Genomic DNA, 8,769 nt, shown 5'->3' with positions numbered 1-8,769 from the left:
AGCTACAGTGTTTTCGCAATTCCTAGAATAACCTTCGCATTTGCGATGCTACAGTGTTACACCAGAACCAGCAATATCAAATTTCTCCAAAATGATCCGAAACCACCCCGAAACTCACCCGAGGCCCCCGGGACCTCAACCAAAAGCACGAACATATCCCATAACATCATTAAAACTTGTTCCAATCATCAAAACACATCAAACAACGCTAAAACCATCAAATCACATCGGATTCAAGCCTAAGCTCTTCAAAAACTTTCAAAATGCACTTTCGATCAAAAACCCAACCAAATCACCTCCGAATCATCTGAAATTTTGCACACATATCCAAAATCACCTAATGAAGCTATTGCAACTCTCGGAATTCCATTCCGACCCTCGGATCAAAATCTCACCTATCAACCGGATTTCGCCAAAATACTAACTTCGCCAATTCAAGCCTAATTCTACACCGGGCCTCCAAAATCAATTCCGATCGCACTCCCAAGTCACAAATCATCCCCCGAAGCTAACCAAATCACCGAAAATCACATTCGAGCCTTCTAACTCATAAGTCAACGTCCGGTTGACCTTTCCAACTTAAGCCTTCCTTAAAGAGACTAAGTGTCTCATCTTCTATCCAAACCAATTCAATTCAACTATAACTCACTCGTTGCTGATAATGAAACATGAAGAAGCAGTAAATGGGGGAAATGGGGGAAGCACTACTACTACTACTACTACTACTACTGCTGCTGCTACTGCTGCTGCTGCTGCTGCTGCTGCTGCTACTACTACTATTACTACTACTACTACTACTACTACTACTACTACTACTACTACTACTACTACTACTGCTGCTGCTACTACTACTCCTACTCCTACTACTACTACTGCTCCTACTACTGCTACTACTACTGCTCCTACTACTGCTACTACTACTGCTCCTACTACTGCTACTACTGCTACTACTGCTGCTACTACTACTACTACTACTACTACTACTACTACTACAACTACTACTACTACCACTACTACCACTACCACCACTACCACTACTACTACTACTACCACCACTACTACTACTACTACTACTACTACTACTACTACTGCTACTACTACTACTGCTACTACTACTACTACTGCTACTACTGCTACCACTACTATTATTATTAATACTACTACTACTACTACTGCTACTACTACTATTATTATTAATATTTCTACTACGATGACGGCGACGATTTTATCTCTCAAATAATTTCATTTAACCTCAATCTAATAATATTCTCCTTCACAAATATTTTTCACTGCATTGCATTGATCCTACTCTTATTTGTAATATATTTATTATTATCTACTAAATATATTTTTTCACAACAAAAGTTTGTAATTATTTAAACACTAGAAAATTATTTAATATAAATATTTGTTACTAAGAATATCAAGATTTAAGAAGCCCAAATAAAAGTTGAAGAAGAAAGAGATTTAGCCCTTTCCATAGCCCAAATCGAAGGCCCATACCCACCAGCCCACCTACTCTACTTCTTTTCCATGTCAGCTCCACATAAGCCCCACGTCAGCGCCACATAGGCGCCAACGGTCCAAAACACATGCCAAGCACACGCCTAGCACAACCCTCACACACATCCCACTCCTCTGTCCACGTGGCGACATCTGAGCCGAAGATTTTAAATTAACGGTTAGGATCATATCTTCTAGAAAACTCTAAAATATCACCATTTATTGACTTTCCTTTTATTATTTTTATTTTACAAATTTAATTTCAGCCATAGATTCATCTAATCTAATGGTCAGAATCCCTCCCATCATAATATCTTTTCCTAACCCTAGTTCCTATTCTCTCTCTCCTTTACAGACGCATGTTTCTCCCTTTCCTTTTCTTCACAAAATTCCATTGTTGCTCAGCCATGGCATACTTGCCATTACTATTCTGGAGCAAGAAGTTATGTGCCTCACTTAATATTTCTGCTATATCAACGTTCATTTTGACTTAAGATTCAAAACCCTAACATCAAAATCCCGTCCAAACTAACCCTAATTCATCTCCTATAAATATATGCGCTAGTAGCAATTTGAAAAAAAAAAACCGGAACCTACCGCCTATAGCCCTCAAATAGCTACTGTTTCTATTTTTTTAGAGGAAAAATTCAAAAACTTGCTATTTCGGATCTCTGTTGGTTTCAATCGTGACGGAGATTTTTGTAACTAAGCCGAGCGGCTTGGCGAAGTTCGACTAGTGACGGCGATATCCATGCCCCAGTTCCTGCACCGCAAAAGTCTTATAGCAAGACTCTCTCGTACCAGCACATGGTGTCGATGCCTTTCATTCCTTAGATGCACCGGATAGCAAGAAAAACAAGCGAGACGCTTGGGGGATGCCTATGGCACCCTTATTCATTTTGTTATTTGTTTTCCTTGTCCTTTATGTTATCTGACTTTTGCGTGTCAATTTGTTTATTTTGTATCCATTTTGGAGTTGCATGTTAAACCTATATTTAGTACTAAAACATAATTTTTATCTCAGCCAAAGATCTAAAACTAGTAAATCAAAACGGATTCCTCTAGTAACGTCTAACCTGACAAGTATAAATTACTTACTGTCTTTTCTTTAAAGATTTTAACTACATCTAGTATGGAATTATCTTTGTCTCAAATAGCGTTGAGTACATTTGGTCCTAAACAGATCAACCTAAAAGTCTTTAGACTTTAATACTTATGGGAAAAGTTTTGAAGTCTTTCTTTAATCTCAAATAGTTTCTCTATAAGTATGAACTGGTCTATAAGTGTTCACTACATTGACTTAATTATTCTTTTCTTACGTTTTGGAAAGTTTTTAACAAAGATAATTTGCTTTGATTTCAGAACTTTGAATACGGTCTTCAACATAGTTACCGACTTATCACAATAAGTTTTCTCAAACGTTTAACTAATACAGACTTTTAATATTTATTACATCTTAACTAGCGAATTAACCTAAGTTTGGCCGGTCAACCATATTAACGGATCACATAGGGTGCTTTTACAATCTTCCCTATAGGATTAATTAGAACCTTACCTGTAATCTCAAGGTTAAATAGAACACAAAACTGAGTTAATTTGAAGCATTACTTAGCTAAAATTGGTGTCCTAATTCACCTTTAAAATAATTAGGTGGCGACTCTCTTTAGTTAATTAAACCTTCAGAATTACCAATATGTTATACTCTAGTTTGACCCGTGTTAACATGGGGTATAACAGTGATGGCGCCCAACACCATTGTGAGGCAGGCCAACACTAATCAAATAGTAAATTCTCATTTTGTGTAGTTAGCACGTGATAACTTCCATTATGGATTAAGAAATTCAGAGTTTAAAAATTTAAGCATATTTAAGTGGAAGTGCTAAATGCGAATTTAAATCATGAAAACAAGCCAAAACATCATAAATCTACCAATGTGTATGTCAAGACCTGGTGTCACAAGTGTGTGGGCAATCTAGTAAAATATACAAAATCATACTATCCTACTGTCTGGAAAAGAAATAGACAGGAACATAAAAACAAAAGAGAGACTCCAGCTGCTGCAGATCGGCTCGAAAGGGCAGCTCACCGGAAAGTCTCGAGCTGAGGAGTCCACTCTATGCGCCGGACTGATGGCCAGATGCACATGCCTCAAAGCCTGTACAATCAAGTACAGAAGTGTAGCATGAGTACATAGAAATATGTACCTAGTAAGTATCTCGCCAAACCTCGTAGAAGTAGTGACGAGGGGTCGACTCCGACACTTACTAGAGCCAGCAAATATAATAATATGAAGTTCAATATATTAAATTCACAATGTATGTACATGACAACAAGCTCAAACAAGAATAAATACTGAAAATCCTTTCATCCAATTAATAAAACTAGGCACTTTCCTCATTTAAAATAAGTGACCCTCCAAGCAATAAGTTATACGAATTATAAGGGTTCCGGTTCCATTATCACACACAACTACCACCGAGGACGTTCGGCCCGATCAAACATAAAAGTAAAATGTGCACTGCCAAGGGTCGAACGCCACGAACCATAGATGCATCTATTCACCCCGCTCGCGAATCATACATGCGACGCGGTAAAAGCATAACCTCGCTCGCGAATCATACGTGCGACGCGGTCAAACATAATTTTCATCATTTAAAACACAACACTTCTTTAATTCCTTTAAAAAAGTGAATACAATTCACTTGAAGCCTGTAAATCCTTAGATTTCCTTCAACTTAATTTCTGTCATACCATTAGCACATATAAGCAAATAATAGCGTCCACAAAGCATGATGTAAACATAGAACTACCCGGACATAACAGGAAAGTAGCTACGTGCGGACTCTCGTCACTTCGTGCGTACGTAGCCCCCACAATTAATCATATATTAATTAAGTTCACCTATGGGGAAATTTCCCCCTTACAAGGTTAGAAAGGACTTACCTCGTTTCGAGCCTACTTCCAACTCAAGAACGCGTTCAAACTCTCAAACCGGGCCCGCACAATCCGAAACTGTGCAAATAGTGTAAAAACCAATCATTATAGGTTTTCAAATTTATATTCTAGCTATTAATGTGATTATTCAACCCCAAAGGCAAGGTTCCTAACGTTCACCCCCGGCCCACGTGCTCGGATTTCGGAAATTTTCAAAGGAAGTTGTTACTCATAACCTAAGGATCAAGAATATATAATTTTTACTTCATTCTATAACGAATTTCGTGGATAAATCTTGTTTTTACCAAAACCCTAGGTTTTAATCTAATCCCATGATTTTTTCACTAATCTATACATGATATCTACCCAAAATCCAAGTATTTAACTCACATATTGTGATGACCCAAAGGGGTCATCACCTATTTTAAATGAATTCTGTGCTTTTGAGGCCTTGAAAACCTCGTTTAGAGTCTCCTCGATTTGCGTGAGCAGTCCGGGCGCGTAGCCGGAAAGCTTAAATGTGAAATTCTATGAAAAATGCTAAATTTTGATGTTAAAATGAATAAATTTGATTTTGGTCAACATTTTGGGTAAACGGACCCGGACCTGTGATTTGACGGTCCCAGAGGGTCCGTAGGAAAATATGGGACTTGGGCGAATGCCCGGAATCGAATTCCGAGGTCCCAAGCCCGAGAAATGAATTATTTTTGTAAAATTGTTTTCTGAAATTGTTTAAGAAAATTGGAAATAAAATCTGATTAGAAAGCGATGGTATCGGGCCCGTATTTTGGTTCCGGCACCCAGTACAGGTCTTATATATGTTTTAAGTCCTTCCTATGAAATTTGGTTGAAAACGGACGTCATTTGACGTGATTCGGACCTAAATTGGAAAATTTGATGTTTAATGAAGATTGGAGGAATTCATGGATTTTGAGGTTTAATTCGATGTTTATGATGTTATTTTGGCGATTTGATCGCACGAATAAGTCCGTAGGATATTTTTGAGGTGGTGTGTATATTTGGTCTGGAGCCCCGAGGGCTCGGGTGAGTTTTGGATAGGCCACGGATTGCATTTTTTGAACTTGAAAGTTGATGGTATAACTGACCTGCAGGCTTCGCATTTGCGAAGCCTGGCTGTAACGACCCGACCGGTCGTTTTGGGTCCCAGCGTTCCGTTCAGCAGTCGGAGGCTTTGAACAGCTTCATTTCAGGTATTATGACTCGTACGTGTGGTCGGAAACGAATTTCGGGAAGTCCAGAGTTAATTTAGAAGGAGAATTCTTATTTTGGAAGCTTAAAGTTGAAAGAATGAACTAGGATTGGAATTTTGAGTAAACGACCTCGGAATCGGGATCTGAAGGTTCCAGCAGGTCCGTATGATGATTTCAGACTTGGGCGTATGCCCGGTTTGGGTTTTGGATAACCCGGGAGCGTTTTGGCGCCTATTGTGGAAGTTAGCATTTTGGAAGAAATTTCATAAGTTTGGTTTGAAGTGCATTTTAGTGGTATCAATGTCCGCTTGGAATTTCGAGACTAGGAGTAGCTCCGTATGGTGATTCTGGAGTTGGGAGCGCGATCAGAAGTGAATTCAGAGGTCCGTAGGTCATTTTGGAGCAATTTGGCTAAAGATAGAATTTGAAGGTTTTTGAGAAGTTTGACCGGAGGTTGACTTTTTGATATCGGGGTCGGAATCCGATTCCGGAAGTTGGAGTAGGTCCGTAATGTCAAATATGACTTGTGTGCAAAATTTGAGGTCAATCGGACATGATTTGATAGGTTTAAACATCGGAAGTAGAAGTTTGGAATTCTAAAGTTCATAAAGATTGAATTGGGGTGTAATTCGTGATTTTCGTGTTGTTTGATGTGATTTGAGGCCTCGAGCAAGTCTGTAATGTGTTTTGGGACTGGTTGGTATGATTGGTTGGGGTCCCGGGGGCCTTGGGTGGATTCCGGGTGATTAACGGATCGAAAATGGAGTTTTAGGGAAGGCTGGTGGTTGCTGGTTGTTGGTATTTCCGCTTCTGCGGAAAAGGGACCGCAGAAGCGGCCCCGCAGAAGCGAGGAAGGAACCGCAGAAGCGGTTGGGAGTGAAGGCAGCAGGAACCGCTTATGCGGTCAGGGATCCGCAGAAGCGAATCCGCAAAAGCGGTGGCTAATCACAGAAGCGAAAATGGGCTGGAGCCCAGTGACCGCAGAAGCGAAATCTTTTCCGCAAAAGCGGGACCGCGAAAGCGGGAATATTTCCGCAGAAGCGGAACACCTGGAGGCAGAAAGGTTGATTTAAATCGTGGTTTGAGTTCATTTCTCCCATTTCTTCATGGCTTGGGCGATTTTTGGGGAGCTTCAAGAGAGGATTTTTGTCGTCAATGTTAAGGTAAGTTATCCCCATCACTTTTGAGTTGAATATATCAATTATGTATAGATTTAAGCATGGAAATTAGTGTAAATTTGAGGTTTTGATTGAAAACCTAGGAAATTAGAAATCTTGGATTCTGATCAGGATTTTGAGCATGGAATTAAGAGAAAATCATATATTTGAGTTCCTAAGGTCATAGGTAACCTTTATCTTCGAAAAATTTCGGAATCCGGGCACGTGGGCCCGAGGGTATTTTGGTTATTTCACTAAGCGGAGTTGGGAATTTGTATAACTTGAATTTTTAACAAGTATTTGAGCATATTCTCATTAGTTTGTCGTAATTGGCTAGTTTTGGTGCATTGTGCGTCGGTTCAAGCCTTCGGAAGAATGTAGAATGCCGGTTATGAGTCTTTGGAGCAAGGTGAGTCTCCTTTCTAATCTTGTGAGGGGGAATTTACCCCATAGGTGAGTTAAATTGGTTATGTGCTCCTACTTGTGGGGGCTACGTACGCACGAGGTGACGAGAGTCCGTGCGTAGCTACTATTGTGCTATTGTCCGGGTAGTCTAGGACCCAAAAGCATGCTATATTTGGATTAATTGTGAACCCTTTGTGGCTTGAATTGCTTAAATCATCTTGGGTTAGAAAATGAATATAAAAAGAGGTTAAACATCATTTTTCCTGAATTGTTAAAAAGAGAAATTGTCTTATTTGGATAAATAGCCCCGATAGATTCTTAATTGGCTACTTGAGCTTGTATTTTATGTGTACCTGCGTCGCATGCATGATTTGCGAGCAGGGTATGTGTTTATTTATGGAACGGGCCAAACGTCTCGGCTGATTAAATGGTTGCATCTATTGGTCCGGGCCGCTCGACCCTCGGCAGTGCACAACTTATATTCTTGTTGGATCGGGCCGTCGCCTCGGTGTGATTTGCGCATGTTATTTGTCGCTTGAGAATATCAAGTGTGGAATTGGCCCTTCGTGGCTTGATAGAAATTGATAAGATAATAAAGAATGAACCTTGGAAGCCTTGATTAATTGTTGAAGGTGTTTTACCCATTTTCTGGCTTCGCGAATTTGAACTACTATATAAATCCATGATTTTCCTCGCATTTCTAGAATATTGTTAATTGACCTCTAGTGGGTGTCGAAGTTGGCCATCTCGTCTCTACCCCTTCGGGATTAGGCGGTATACTCATTGAGTACACGTTGATTACATACTCATACTACACTTCTGTGCATTTTTGTTGCACGGGTATATATACCTCTAGCAGCTTACTAGGCGTAGCAGCGCGGATGATTTTGGGACTTGGTGAGCTGCATTGTTCGAGGCGACCCGCAGCTAGTGTAGTTCCTTTTAGCATTTGTATATTATTCCCTGTCCACTGTATTTTGGACGGATGTTGTATTTTATTTTACTTATCAGTAGTCGCTCATGCACTTGTGACACCGGGTTTCTGGGATGGTTTCCAACGGATTTGTACTAATTGTTATTATTTAGATTTGAATTCAAGTAGTGATCTTTTATTTATGAAAAATGGAAGGAAAAGCCTTAGATTTCCAAAAGTATTAAAAGAGGATTTAATTGATAATTTAGTTGGCTGGCATGACAGAGGTGTCTGGCGCCACCACGACCCTTAGTGGATTTTGGGTCGTGAGACTGGCTCGCAAATGCGAAGGTCTTCTCGCAAATGCGAGGTATCCAGACCTGAACCTCCATCGCAAATGCGATATATTTCTTCGCAAATGCGAAGGTTCCCCTGTTGGCCTGGGATCGCAAATGCGACCACATGGCTCGCAAATGCAGAATTGGACTCTCGCAAATGCGACACTTTTGGTCGCAAATGCGAAGTCCCTCCTTTTGCTCAGTGTTCGCAAATGCGAACTTGACTTCGCAATTCCCATATCTGAGGGTCGGGGTTCGCAATTGCGAACCACTGTTCGCAATTCCCATATCTGCAACCTGCAAATTTT

Source organism: Nicotiana attenuata, unplaced genomic scaffold, assembly GCF_001879085.1.
Source record: "Nicotiana attenuata strain UT unplaced genomic scaffold, NIATTr2, whole genome shotgun sequence".
Taxonomy (NCBI): domain Eukaryota; kingdom Viridiplantae; phylum Streptophyta; class Magnoliopsida; order Solanales; family Solanaceae; genus Nicotiana; species Nicotiana attenuata.
Note: the sequence above shows the minus strand (reverse complement) of the source record.